This window comes from Pieris brassicae, chromosome W, assembly GCF_905147105.1.
Source record: "Pieris brassicae chromosome W, ilPieBrab1.1, whole genome shotgun sequence".
Lineage (NCBI taxonomy): Eukaryota > Metazoa > Arthropoda > Insecta > Lepidoptera > Pieridae > Pieris > Pieris brassicae.
Genome location: NC_059679.1, coordinates 271218 through 287163, shown reverse-complemented (window position 1 = coordinate 287163; position 15946 = coordinate 271218). Strand labels below are relative to the sequence as shown.

Sequence of the window (15946 nt, the reverse complement as noted above, 5' to 3'; positions counted from 1 at the left end):
AGTAAAACCAAAAATAATACAATTTTTACAAGTTTTTTTAAATCAGCGCCATCTCGTCAGCTTACATGTAACTACGTTGACGGTTTACAAAATAATTTATTATACAAAGACAAATACTTGCTATATGAACTGTTAAAGAGACTGAAAATTAATCTCAACATTGACTCATGTAAATGGCGGGAAAGGCATTTTATTTTTAATTTATGTTATTAATATAAATACGTTCTTATATTCAAGTTAGGTCTTAACTTTACAATATTTTTAATACATTTGATCAATATAAAAATAAGAATTTCCAAGGAAGTTATTTCAAGTTTACAATTAAACTAAATGAAGAAATTTTATTTTTACTTTAACAATTAGCGGTCCCGCGAACTCCGTCACCGTAATATGTTTTTTTTAAATACCCACAAACATTTAGAATTTTGCTATGCTAACACACCATATAGCCTAGGCCTATTTCTATATATAACGTGTAAATGAGATGTTTTGAAGCAAAAGGTTTATTTATTTGTACAGTATCTTAATACTAATAAAATACAAAACTATTAATTTAAAAAAATGTTTGCGTTTAGTGCACCCACGTAACAAGTGAAACTTCTTTATGACCTAATTTTTCGAAAAATGATCTACTATATGCAACTCACTGTATAGAAATTGGTTATATAAAGTTAAATTAGATAAAGTTTAACAAAAGGCTTTTATTATCACAGACAAGAATACAAATAATACAATTATTTCATTTTACCTTATTACTACTAAGATTATTTCAGATTTTCATTAATTGTAAAATAATTATTACTATCACTGTAATCGTTATTATAAATTTTTGTTGTTGATGGCTTACACCAATTTCACATTATATTCAAAGATTGTATGCAGAGCCGATTTAAGTGATAAACAACGGTCATATTATATGAAATTGCAAGACTACTAAATGCCACTGTTGACATAAAAAAATTCAATTATATAAGCTTCAAATAGTTATACAATATCTATGTGAAGTTGTGTGGTGTGTGTGCCTGTGGGCACATGATGCACTACGATGCATTCAAAAGAATTGTGCGCCATGGCTAGGGGGGGGGATCTACTTAATTATAATATTTTCTAGATAATACTTATAAATTATTTATTTGCAAAGGAAGTTCTACATTCAGATTTATTAATTTTAAAAAAAAATCACAATCACAATCAGACGTATGTATCTAAAACAAGGGACGGGTTCAATAGACGCGCATCGTACCTGAGTTGATAGATCTCAGGGATTCCAACGTTATGATTTGATTTTTTAGAATCATAGATTTTTTTTTTTAATTAAAAATATCTCCTATTGTTTTTCATGAGGAATGAGGGCCCTTTGTATCCACGGGGCCCTCGGCTGCAGCTCAAAAAACCCTTAAGCATATCCGCCCCTGACCAAATACATTTTCGTATTTTGTGTTACAAGTTCATAGTTTTGTAATCGTATTGCTATTAGAATTAAGTATATAATTAAAACCTATATTTGTCACGTCATATTATTCTAAAATAAAGCGGTTTTTAACCAGAACTCCGGTGTTTACAATCGTCTCAAACTCCCATCCTTACATGGCAAGCCTGCCCGTTTCTTTAACGAAAAACAGTTGAATGAGGTTGGGTTCTCAGTTCTCGCCAGAACACCTCAGAATCATCACGCATGCTAGCCTTCCGGTGAGGTGAGTGTCCATGGGCGCCGGTATGAGTTAACATCAGGTGAGCCGTCTGCCTATTTGTCTTCTATTACATAAATAATAATGAAAACGTTAATTATAAAGTGAAGTCTAAGATTATTTCACAGAGACAACTACTCCTCAATGACATCACCAGGAACAAGTTGAAACAGGAAAAACTCCACGATTCCGAACAAGACGACACTACTTATGTCTTAACAGAAATACAGAAGAGTAAAGAGTAATTAAAAAATAGCTTTATTCTTTCAAATAAATGTCCTACAAACATTTTAGTTTACTACAATATTTTTTAAGGAAAAAGTTGCTATCGGTAAGACGACGACTAGAAGTTACAATTATATCGTGAGTCATATCAAGTAAATACTTATATTATTTTATTTATTTATTTACACGTTCAAAAACAATGTGCATGCCTTAAAAAATACAAAAAAACATGACATCACAAATTTGACACACATAAATTATATTAGAATATAAGTTATCTATCAATGGAGAAAATTAAAACAAACAAACACAATAAAATTAAAAACATAAAACAACAAAATAACAATAATAACCCAAACTAAATGAAAACTTAAACCTCATTAAGAGCACGAATAACAAGGTTACGGTAACTTGGCAGACTGTTGTAAAACCCATCAATCATCATCGATCTTAGTAATCAAGTTGTAAGAGCGAGATCGCCTATTCACTGGACCATTCAAAGTAGCAGATATTATAATTATAATTTTTCTCGTAAATAACGATTAATAGAATATAATTTTTTTTAAAAGTAAGTACATTATGTCGATTTTTAAAAACACTAGTAGTTAGATCTTTGAATGATGATCATCTCTCCATCTGCCCGAGCTGAGCTGTAAAGGCCCTTAAGGCCAACGGCGACATTCCATTCAAAAAAAAAACCAGCGAAAGGCCGTGTAAAGAAATAATACAAATTTTACAAGAAGTCTAAAGAGTTTTATTTACCGGCCCAGTCATTCACGTAAGACTATAGCTTAACCTCTATTAACCGGCGTCACCAAAGATCTGCTCCGATACTTTGTAACTCTTATGAGTTTCTCTAGCGATCCCGATTTCAAAGTTGAGTTTTCATATCAAGCTATACCACATCAGATCCACGGCTATTAAATGATTTAATTCGAGATTGAATCGCTGTTGCACAAGTAATTGATTACCAGGAGTGAATCTTCGGAAATGGTTAAAATACGAATGCGACTGATTTTATGACTAAGTGGAGATTTTTACTCGGAAGAGTTTATTGTCGTAATATTTTTACCATAAGGAACATGGATAATCAAAGCCTTACAAATGAAAACTAGCTTCATTGGAATGATCTTTATTTCTATTTCCGGAATAATCATCATCACCATCATCTATTCTTAGAATAGAGAAGTACTAGCAAATAACAGAAAACAATCTTTTTACATAAAATTTAAACAGGTATTCCAATATTCTAAACTAAAACTTTTTCTTAAGATGTGACAAGTGTTGCCTGACATTATTTACATATTCAAACTCCAACATATACCGTGCGGCAATGCACAAGTTTTATATCAGGCGCATTTTAAATTATAATTGTAACGTGGGTCGACATGCGCCATCACTTCTTATTGTACTTGACCAGCAAAAGGTCGTGTAAAGAAATAATACAAATTTTACAAGAAGTCTAAAGAGTTTCATTTACCGGCCCAGTCATTCCCTAAAGAATGAACATGGTGGCCCATGAGGGGAACAAAGAAGAAATAGTATATTAATCAAGAATTAATCAATCGAGCATTAGTACAGCTAAAGTGTCCTTTTTGTGTCCTAATAGTCCTTTTCTTTTTGTGTTCCGACCTGTGTCCTTAATTTAATTATTTGTGCAAATAAGTATTTTATTTTCTAATCTTTTAAAGTAGTGAGATTAAGTAATTGGTTAAATTTGTTTGTAAATTTTCATAGCGGGCTAAAATATAATATATGCAGGAAATAGACACTTTGAGCTTCTTAAGCAAAGATACGTAACTAGATAGTAGTAAACTATCTAGTATAACTTGTAGTTAGTTAGTTGTAACTTGGAGTAACCAGAAAGTTACAATTTTACCATTCTGCGTCTATTTATTGTTAATCGAAGAAAGTGGGAGTTGCGCACCAAGAGCACCAGAGCGTAGGTCCATGCAAAAAGCATCATTCTAAGATGCCTTCTTACGGCGTTTAAACCAATTTTCATACATTTACTGTAATAAGTTCAATATTCAGATCCCTATTGGAAGCTTAATAGTAAGCGCTAATGTTTTGATACTCCCAATAGCTCAGTGACTTCAGGTTTTGTAGCCAGCCCAAGGTTCCTTGGGCTGGTTCCGTGGAGGAAGGAAAGCCATGGGGAGTCAAACCGCTGACTGGCTTTCAAGGCCTGAGTGGCTGAGATTGAGGCTGAGATTATTTATAACCATAGCAATTGGCCTTGTGGCTTCAGCGAACCTGCGACACTCATGTCTGAGGTCGTAGGTTCGATCCCCGGCTGTACACCAATGGATTTTCTTTTTATGTGCGCATTTAACATTAGCTCGAACGGTGAAGGAAAACATCGTGAGGAAAACGACTTGTCTTAGACCCAAAAAGTCAAAGGCGTGCCTCAGACACAGAGGGCTGATCACCTACTTACCTTTTCAATTTACTAATGATCATGAAACAGATACAGAAATCGCTATAGGCTATTTGAAGTATCACCTGTGGTATAATAAAATACGGTCGCGTGTTTTCATATATTTTATTGGGTTTGCAAAACTAATAAGTCATCTATCGAAAAAAATTTTTATTTATAAAATATGTACGCTATTACGCAGTCTCTAATTGGCACACACAGAACGACACAAATAAGTGGCGTCTTTTAGGTGAAAAGCACGGAAATATAAAGAACACTACAATAAGCCAAATGATAAAGTGTACGGTCACAGTTCTAAAGAACCTGCTCAAGTGGTCGGAAAGGTACAAGTACAACTAGGTTGCAAAGATAATGTCAATAAAAACTTGCATCTGCATTGGAAACACTTCGATACCGCAATTCAAGAAATTATAGATTCTACACTTAAGACAGATACTTACAAACGTAATTAATAGTATAATCTGCCATTGGGCATCGAATCAGTTGGAACACACGTTCTCTTCACTTGCAATATTCACATCCGAAATAAAATCCTGGCCCCGATACACATAAAGCATTGCAACTAACTCGAATAAACATCAGTGGCATCATTAATCCAGTCATAATCGAATCCACGCTTTCTAGCAGCGCTATGGCACCCTAGAAATAATAAATAAATTAATAGCCAGAAAGCAAAATTGTTTAGATAGATTTCGAGATCGACAGAAATTGTGTTATTAAAAGAAGTCATCAATTCCTTACAACACATTAATCTGTTGCAAAATATTTTGAGAAAATAATGTATATTATATGAGTTAAGAACTTGTGAGTTTGTGAGATGAGTATCTCTATTGAAAAAAATGAAGAAGGAATAACATTCTTAATTCTTAGGAAACAAGATCTATTTAAACTTGTATCAGAATCATAGAGCAAGCGTTTCAATGTTATGAATTGAAACTAAAATGTTCATTTGTTTGTAACAATTCAATTGAATTCAATTCATTTATTTCACCTGAAAAACAAATCATGAGTAACGCAATAATATATTGAACAAAAGTGACGAAGTACTTAACAAGACAGAATTATGAATGAACGACTTTTATGGCTTACAATACTTCTAATCTCACATAATAGTATTCTTATTAAAAATCAAATGTATCTTGTTCAGATTTCATTTGAACATTGATCAACTGCTGTGTCAGCAGTTGATCGTGTGTTCACGTGGCTCACTGTGGCTCACGTGTGTTCCAAATATTATAAGGTGATGACTAATTTTGAATTATATCTGTATATATTAAGTAGTATTTAAGATATTGTCTTTGAACAAAATAAATCAGATTTTAATATTGCTTTGTCGTATTAATTTCTCGCTTCCTCTTAAAGTGGCAAAGACTACTTCAAGCCCTTAATTATTGTGGTGAGCCTGCCCGATATTTTTAGAGATAATCCCACCACCTCGAACCATTGATGCTAACCGTAGGGCTCCGTCTGTTACCTTAGGTCTCTTGGTGCAGACATCCCGTACTTATTTATATATTCACTATTTATGTGTTAGGGTACATCTGTAGGGCTTAGGGATCCGTAGGGTTGTTAGGTTCTTACATCTCACCCTTTCTTATATTTAGTTATCTAGTGCAGCTTGCTCATACATACATTACATATACTATACAGATACTCCTGACAATCAATACAAGTAATGATTAAACACACATTTCACAGTCCACTAGCTAGCAAGCTGTACAAATGTCATGACCATAAACTCTTTCGAGTAAAAATCTACACACTTAATCATAAAAAATCAGTCTCATTCGTATTTTAAACTATTTCTGAAGATTCACTCGTGGTACTTGGTTTTTTATGAACTATTTCGTAATCAAACTTTTCCAACTTTAGTCTCAATTGCACAGGTCTGGATCCAGAGTCTTTACAATAGAATAGCCATTGAATAGCGACGGCCATAAATGTAACCCAAACTTTCCGGTTGGGTGCCAAATACTATGGCTAAGCATTATATTTCGGTAACACTATACTTGCATTCCGCCTTGTTTGTCGTGTGTTCACGCACTTTTGGGTCTGGAGTTTAACTGTCTTACCTAGACATCCAATAGATCTATTATAAACCGCGGAGTTCCCATGTCTTGACCCAAAAGTTATTTTTTTTTAATCTTTCTAAAATAAGTGAATTATAGTAGTATGGTTATAGCGGTATGAGAGAAAGCGAAGAGTTTTGGCCTGGGCTCTAACTATTTTGCTTAGATATGTGATAGAGCTAATATAAAACGTGTAGTTCCCATGTCTGTACAATATTATGGTTTCTTTTTCTCTCTCTCTTCTTTATTTTTTTTATAATTAAAGATTTGTGGTTTTAATGAGACCTCACTTATCAAAATCGATAACAAATGCTCTGCTGTGATCAGGAAGCTGGCAGGGCATTTTACGATTTAAAAAAAAAAACTGGACATAAAAGTCCAGGAATTACAACAGCGCACTAAATGGAGAACTCTGCCAATCTTAATATTGGGGACCTAGTGCTGATAGCCTAGGACAATGTTGCTCCTCTCTGCTGGAAGTTAGGTCGAGTGCAGCGGCTGATAAATGGCTTAGATGGAGTGGCCAGAGTGGCAGGGATCAAAACCAGTAGCGGCTGCATAACACTTTCATTGGTTCGGCTGAGCAAGTTGCCGGTACAAGAAGAATAAATTAAGAATGTTGAAAGAGTTTCAACGGCCAGGAGTATGTTGCGGCATTGCGCAAGTTTTATATCAGGCGCATTTTCTAATTGTACTTGACCAGCGAAAGGTCGTGTAAAGAAATAATACATATTTTACAAGGAGTCTAAAGAGCTTCATTTACCGGCCCAGTCATTCACGTAAGACTATCGTTCAAAATTAAATTAAATGTCAAGATAGGTTAACCTCTATTAACCGGCGTCACCAAAGATCTGCTCCGATACTTTGTAACCTTTATGAGTTACTCTAGCGATCCCGTTACATCAGATCCACGGCTATTAAATGAGTTAATTCTAGATTGAATCGCTATTGTTAATACAAGTAATTGATTACCAGGAGTGAATCTTCAGAAATGGTTAAAATACGAATGTGACTGATTTTATGACCAAGTGTAGATTTTTACTCGAAAGAGTTTATTGTCGTCCTATTTTTACCATAAGGAACATGAATTATCACATTGGAATGATCTTTATTTCTGTTTCCGGAATAATCATCACCATCATCTATTCTCAGAATAGAGAAGTACTAGCAAATAACAGAAAACAATATTTTAATATAAAATTTAAACAGGTATTCCAATATTCTAAACTAAAACTTTTCCTTAAGATGTGACAAGTGTTGCCTGCCATTATTTACATATTCAAACTCCAACATATACTGTGCGGCATTGCACAAGTTTTATATCAGGCGCATTTTAAATTATAATTGTAAGGTGGGGCGACATGCACCATCACTTCTAATAGTACTTGACCCGCGATAGGTCGTGTAAAGAAATAATACAAATTTTACAAGAAGTCTAAAGAGTTTCATTTACCGGCCCAGTCATCCCCTAAAGAATGAACATGGTGGCCCATGAGGGGAACAAAGAAGAAATAGAATATTAATCAAGAATTAATCAACCGAGCAGTGCAGTGCAGCTAAACTGCCACATCGAGAGATTTAACCAAAAGTTAAGTTACTTGTCATTTTCTTTTGTGTTCCGAACTGTGTCCTTAATTTAATTATTTGTGCAAATAAGTATTTTATTTTCTAATCTTTTAAAGTAGTGAGGTTAAGTAATTGGTTAAAATTATTTGTAAATTTTCATAGCGGGTACATGTAGGAAAAAATTGGTATTATTTTTAGTGTAGTTTTCATCTTTTGATTTTGTTATTTGAGTTATTTGAGCCAATTTAATTTAATTTACCAAGGGCAGCGAGTTCAAAGCTACAAATGGAAATTGTGACGTTGATTATGAATACAATAATTCTCTTCATCAATATCACGTCAATTGTCATACATATTCTGCTATAATGTATTTATCCAACTGTTTTAAAACAGTTTAAATTAAACTACTACGTAGTGTATTACATTGTGGTATTGTTTCATAGAGGAATTTTCGATTTGATATTTCTATGATCCAACTAGAAGTGGTCAATGGGAACAAATCTTAATGTAATTTTGTAGTAAATACTAAGGCATTAATATCTATTAAAGAAAATACATTTAACTGTGTGCTCAAGTAAACCAAAGATATCTGGTAATTTCAGAAACCAACTCTGGAGTGAAGATGAAGAATCAATTGTATTGGATCCAGATAACGAGCTGTGGGGTGGGGTTTCTTTGATAAGCAACCTCATAATCAGGCCAAATGCTCCATGTGTGATGAACGGCTTAGGCGGGATGCACTGTACAAACATTTTAAAGAAAAACATTCTAAAATCTCCGAGGTAATTTATTTCTATTGATGTTACTTAAACTCACTCTCAGACGTAATCTTGACGTTCATCCACAGCAAAATATCAACATAAACATGAACTAGATGCTTGCGTTATTTAAAACTTATTAAAAGTAGAAATGTGGTTTCCACATTTTTATTGATAAAATCATGGAAACAACTAACAATGTTTCTCTCTTTTCCTTATATTTAATTAAATTGAAATCAAATCCAATTCCAAACATCTTGTTGAAATTAAGTCAAGTCAATCAATACGATTTTTTTGATTTATTTAAATTAATACATTATTTATTTTGGTATATATTCGATGCCTCTAAGGTTTTTAGAGTTTGTTTATTCTTCTCCATTGTAGTGCAACCTAGAGATGACGTTAAGTATATTGAACCGAATAAAAACCAAAGTAAGGACGATGTGGAAATTGAAACTTTGGAAAATATATCACAGGATTACTGAAAGGTATAAGTTCTGAATGTTAGTTTTAAGAATATTTTTCATATAAATTTAATTTCCTAAATAAATCTTCACAATTGTAGGGCGATGTGATACCAGTAATAAATGTAAACAAGAATAATACTAATTAAATTAAATAATACTAATTTCAATTTTCATTTAGTAAAACATTAAGTACATCTTGTATTCTATGTTAACTTTGAACTTTGTTGGCTTTATTTTTAGTGTATGTTACATATAGTTATGTATAATTTTTGTTAGCTGTAGGAATAATAGATAAATCTTCTGTTTAAATCTGTTTCAATCCGGTACAAAATTTCTAGGTGTACCTAGGGCAGCGAGTTCAAAGCTACAAATGGAAATTGTGACGTTGATGACATTGAATGAATGAATACAAAAATTAATTTACATCAGATATAGACAGAGAAGTGGGTGAAAGAAATAAGGGAATTGATCCGCCGGATATAGGACAAGAGGTAAGAATTACTTAATATTTTAACGAAATGCTTCCAGAGTGACCATATAAGGACACTATTGAGCAGAGAGCACGGATCTTTAATTGCTATAGTCCTGACATACTTTTCACTTCATCCACCTTCATGCCAATTAACATGCAGGCTCATCAGTTCTGGGAACGTTTTCCTTCCTCTTTTACTGACAAAGTCTACTCACCTGACCGACTTCATTATCCAGTTCCATTGTATATCCAGATTGTAAACCATTTCTCATTCATCCGTTCTATATGGCCAAATTACATAAGCATTTCATACGATGTACGTACGATGCCTCCAGTATCCTTCGACGTCTTATTAATTTTCTTCCGTTAGCGTAGTAATTTTTTTTCTCACAGTTGTTGCCTGGAAGAGATCGCTCGATAGCGATAAGGCCACCAGTTGCCCTCTTCATTCCATTATATCAACTGTGTTATATTTATTTATGCAATGAAGTGTTAATAAATAAATAAATACTAAATCAAAGATATTATTATTTAAATAGATTATAGTTCCAGTACTTTAATTTATATTATTGGAAGCATAGTTGACACAATGAAGATATGTTTAGATATGAGTTTACACATAATTTTTTTTTTCGAAGAGCGGGAAATCGAAAACTTCGGAACATACGTCACATGCCTACTCAAAACGGTCCCAGAGAATAAAATTAGCGCGAAACTTCAAATGAATATTGTCAATCTAATTATGACAGCTCGGTTACAGGCTCTGCAGAAAAATGATTCACCGGTTTTGACAATTAACGAACCATAGATAATACAAATGTAGACGATAATCAGGTTATGCTTTGGGATAGTTAGAGAATATATTTTATTCAATTAATTTAGAGGAATAATTTTTATTCAACATTAAGTGTATATAACTTACCAAACCCAAAATCAGTGGTCCACAGCGAAAAAACACATTTTTGAACATGGCTGGATTTGGCTGAAAAGCAGTAGCAATATTGTTTTTAAAATCAAATTTTAAAAATCCTATTAATTTCTTAAACTCCGAGTATAATTGTACCGAAAAACCCAATAACCAATTTTTATTCCGGATAGCGACCTCTATGGGGTAGCATAGAAATTCCATATTTACAAAAAAACTGGACTGGATAAACCCCAAAAATTGCTTCAATTAGTTTAATTGTAATCTTGAATTCTTCCTATGATATTACGATGTATTTTTATATTGATTATGAATATTAAAATATTCTAAAGTAAATACTCAATTTGTATACACGGATGTTTTATTAGAACAGATTTTTTTTAATGGTTAATTTGTCTATGGCAGGTTTTTTTTTAACAAATGTACATGAATTAATCATTTTTACTACGCCTATCACATGAGCGCTGTTGTATTTTTCTGTGATAGTACTGACAACACGTCAAGTTTGTAAACTGTTAACATAGTTAGGTCTAAGCTGACGAGTTGGCACTGATCGAAAGAAAATACTTCAAAATTATATTTCTGTGTTTTACTTGAGTAACTTGTATTAATATTATATCGCTCTTAGACATTAAGGCTTTAAATTTATTATTGTTTAATATCCTACATAACCTTTACTTCATTTAATATCTCTGCAGAAGTAACTTGAGTTATTTCTATTTACACGAGATGTCACTGACCAAAAGAAATCTTGTTAAAAGGTGAAGCAATATACATATAGTATACATAGGACCCAGACCTAAAAGGATGTAGGGACACTGTTTTTTTTTTAAATTTATATTACTCGTTATAGTTGTAGTATTGGTGTTAAGTGTTTAGAAATGTTAAATAAAGTGTATTTTAATTTATTTGCTCTTTATTTCGACTGACCCTGACAGGATATTAAAAAAGGAACCTTTAGCCGTTTATAATCAACAATTACAATCACATGGCCATATTTCACGGTCTGGAGCCCTCGGGGCAACAAAGGACCGGAACCCCAAATTATTTTCCAAATGCAATGAAAAAAAAATCAGTCGAGTTATTCAATCAATAATTTATGGTGAAACCAAGTAGATTCTTAAAGTATTTAAAAAAAAATTAAATACAGATCTCTGTTAAGATAGTTGAACAATATTATAATGTTTGTACAAAGGTTAAGCGGAAAAAATATCAAAAGAAAAATTGTTTATTAGTCGGAGTGTAACAGTATTTTCGTAAAACCAAGAAGAAATACATAAACGAAACCTATTTATTAACAGTTCCACTAATCCAAAGCCAAAAACAGTTAATCTATTGTAAAACGCATTTAATAACAGTATTTTCGTAAAACCAAGGAGAAATACATAAACGAAACCTATTTATAAACAGTTTGACTAATCCAAAGCCAATAACAGTTAATCTATTGAAAAACGCATTTATTAACCGTATTTTCGTAAAACCAAGGAGAAACACGTAAACGGTAGCTATGTATAAATTAAAAGAGTGCAGATTAATTTGATGTTGAGCAATGGATCAATCTATTATAAGATATTATATTGTAATTGAGCACTTTAATCAAAATTAGACTCTCAACCTGAAGGTCGTAGACACCTTGTCTTTAAAAATGTAATCACTTTCCATTACACGGCAGTGATCTATTACTTCTAGCCAGAAAGACTGCCTGTACATCTTTTGTCTACATTTTTAGCTGTCTTAATAAGGAAGGATGTTTTCAGTTCTGAATGATTTTATCCAGAAATTTCCCTCAAACTCAAACTTATTTTTTATTTTAATTCAAGTTAAGATATGTATCAATATCTCAAGCGAAGCGAGGCGTCATGGTTGTAGTGCATTTGCCTTGAACAAAACTTAGCGAGTAAAATGAATGACATGGAATTTTTTTCCCCTTGATTGAACTGGTAGAAAATTAACATCCTTGGTGTGACGTTCATAAGTCCTAAAAACGACAAAGGACCAGAACCAGAAGCACTTTAAGATGTTGTCATTGGAGAATCGTAGACAAATAATTGATATATCGTTTGCATTTAATTTTGCATTTATTATAATGTATATGTATATAATATACATTATAAAAAAATGTGTGTGTGTGTTTTAGCTACGACGCACGATTGGAGTTTACTCCTTACGAACGATAATTATGATATATATCGAATAGAAAAAAAGGGTAAATGAACGCATCTGCTAAAATGATAAGAGAAACAATAATTATTCGGATTATTTATGTTACTTCAATAAAGCGTATTACATAAAGTATGTTACAAAACAATATAAATAATAATAATAATAATAATAACAATAATAATTGTGTTCAATTTATACAAATCCAATTTTAGAGAGAGAATGAGATGGAATCATTCTTTTACACGTTCAATCCTACAGATATATATGTTTGTCTCTTTCTACGTAACGCCTCAACTTTTCGTGTTACACTTGATTTTACTCCTCATAAAATTTCCGTACCGGGCCTTATAACTCAAATCGTTTCTTAAGGAGTAAACTCCAAAAATGAAATACGTAATACAAAATAATTTTTATTTATTTTCTCCCAGTAAACAAATACTCAATTTTCTTTGAATTTCGAAATATGAACAGAACTGTGGTGCGGTAATTTGAATTTCGAATCACGTCCATTGCTTTGGTGTATTTTTCGAATTTCGAATGAATTGTACTTGATGTCAAAAATCTGCTCGAACCACGCCACGCACGTCTCAGTTGTGATTTCGCATAATGGAAATGCGGTTCGTATCAATATCTGTAACAAGAAGTATGTTAAAGTAATATATAATTATATTTATCTTTAAATAAATATATGATAAATAGATATATGAAATATTTTTATCAGCAAAAACGTTCTTTTATGCAAAACTGGACAAGAAGTAGGGGGTGCAGAGACAGCGCCGCCCATGGCAACTCAATGTATGGCTCCCATATATTAAAAAAATATTGAATTTGACGTTTTTGGGTTAAGTACTGACTTTATCCTGACCTTAAGTTTAATGCAGGCTTTTACCACGAATACTGTTCAGAGGAGTTGTTCGGATTAATACAAGCAGCTGAGTTTCATCATCGCACGTCCGTCGTTTCAAAACGGAGCGTTATTTAATGTTGTGGGCACCTCCTCTACGTGGAACCAGCTGCCCACTGCATCATTACCGAACCAATTCGACTTATTCTTAAAAGGCCGGCAACGCAAATGCGAGCCCTCTGGCAATGAGTGTCAATTGGCGGCGGTATCACTTAACATCAGTTGAGCCTCCTACCCGTTTGGAAGTATAGAAGTGAAAAGTGCTTGAGCATCGTTGTGATTTGAAAGTCGATGAAACGAAAAAGCGACAAATACATAAATTCATAAGATAAAACAGAAAGCTGTATTTAAAAAAATTACCTCAAATCTTCAACTGTATCCATTTGCGTGATCCCAGGTCGCCTTTGCTTTAATCACTCTCGATCAGAGTTCCATTTCTCTAAATTAATTGTTAAAATCCTGCGCAGTATCCCAAGAGCTGTTTTAGAAATTTTGATTTTAGTTTAAAGTGGAGGAAGAACGTTGGACTCCTGAGGGAGGGATGATCCTCGACCCGAATGGCAGGCCCTGATAGGTGAGATACAGAAACGAGATTTAGCGCGAACTACCGATAGAGAGTAGAATATTTAAGAGTGATATGTCTATAATGCTTAAGAAGAGAGTTATGAACTCATACTTTATTGCATGGCTAACATATGTATTTCAAACATGGAGATTTACAAATAAAACAATATAAATACATGTCAACGTGACATGGAAAGGAGCATTCTAAACATTAAAAAGGTAGACAAGATAAGACACATAAGAATAAGATCAGAGACCAAAGCAATGGATGCTCTAAGCCACGCCAAAAAACTGAAGTGGAAGTGGAAGTGGGCGGGTCATGTAGCGCGGCTTACAGATCACAGGTGGACGAAATTAGTAAATACATTTTGTTAACTGATTTTGGCCTTGGATTAGATAAACTGTTAATAAATGGCTATTTATGGCCACCGTTTACGTGTTTCTCCTTGGTTTAACGAAAATACTTAGCCAGAGGATGTGTTCACCTCACCCAGTGCGGTGAAATGGAATATTATAATTTATTTGTGTAAAAAAAAATTAATAATTCAAAAATTAAATCCTTTTTTTAACGCGATTTGTTTGACAGATGTAATGACGTGACGCATGCCGAAACTAAAATAAAAGAAATAATATCGCGAAGCCAACCAAATTAAAAATTAGTGCTAATGATCTATAAATCTCACATTTTTTGACTATTTAGTTTGGTCGGGTTCGCGATATTATCACTTGTTGTGTTTCGGAACGCGACATTGCTTGGACATCAGTGAATGCTTGTAATTTAATATGAACTTTATTGAAAATAAAGCAATAAAGTACAAATTAACGCTACATTTTATTTACAAAACGTTTGTATGGGAAAAAGAAAAGGGCTGTTTTAGGGTTTTTCCGAATTAAAAATTATTCGAATTTTTCTCACCGTAATAACCATCCTAAGACTTCAACGAACATTTAAAAAAAAGAATTAGTACAATTGGTCCAGGCGTTGTAGAGTTATGCGCTTACCAACACATTTTGCGATTCATTTTTATAATATAGATATATACTTTATTAGACAAATACCTGCTATGTGAACTGATAAAGAGACTGAAAATTAATCTCAACATTAACTCATGTAAATGGCGGGAGGGGCATTTTATTTTTAATTTATGTTATTAATATAAATACGTTCTTATATTCAAGTTGGGTCTTTACTTTACAATATTTTTAATACATTTAATCAATATAAAAATAAGAATTTCCAAGGAAGTTATTTCAAGATTACAATTAAACTAAAATCTAAATGAAGAAATTTTATTTTTTCTTTAACAGTTAGTGGTCCCGCGAACTCCGTAATGTTTTTTTTTAAATACCTACAAACACATGGAATTTTGCTACGCTAACACACCATATAGCCTGGGCCTATTTCTGTATATTACGTGTAAATGACATGTTTTGAAGCAAAAGGTTTATTTATTTTTACAGTATTAATTTTAAAAAATGTTTGCGTTTACTAGTGTACCCACGTAACAAGTGAAACTTCTTTATGACCTTCTTTTTCGAAAAATGATCTACTATATGCAACTTTACAGAAATTGCTTATATAAAGTGAAATAAGATAAAGTTTAACAAAAGGCTTTTATTATCACAGACATGAATACAAATAATACAATTACTGTTGGCGACTCGTAAATATAAATAGATATAGATTATATGTTAATTTTGGCGA

General features: G+C 32.7%; 2 long non-coding RNA genes across 3 annotated transcripts; one reads left to right on the top strand and one right to left on the bottom strand.

Annotated features, from left to right (window-relative positions):
* Window positions 1-8380: 8380 nt before the first annotated feature.
* Window positions 8381-10781, top strand: LOC123718298. Its single transcript, XR_006754982.1, has 4 exons — window positions 8381-8770; window positions 9131-9234; window positions 9552-9704; window positions 10324-10781. It is a non-coding gene; the product is annotated as an uncharacterized LOC123718298 (long non-coding RNA).
* A 2389-nt stretch (window positions 10782-13170) lies between these two features.
* On the bottom strand, window positions 13171-14785 carry LOC123718297. 2 transcript variants are annotated; one of them, XR_006754980.1, is made up of 2 exons: window positions 14038-14785; window positions 13171-13404 (listed from the first exon to the last, which is right to left on the bottom strand). It is a non-coding gene; the product is annotated as an uncharacterized LOC123718297 (long non-coding RNA). The 2 variants fall into 2 exon arrangements; XR_006754981.1 differs by lacking the exon at window positions 14038-14785 and adding an exon at window positions 13639-13846.
* Between the last annotated feature and the right edge of the window lie 1161 nt (window positions 14786-15946).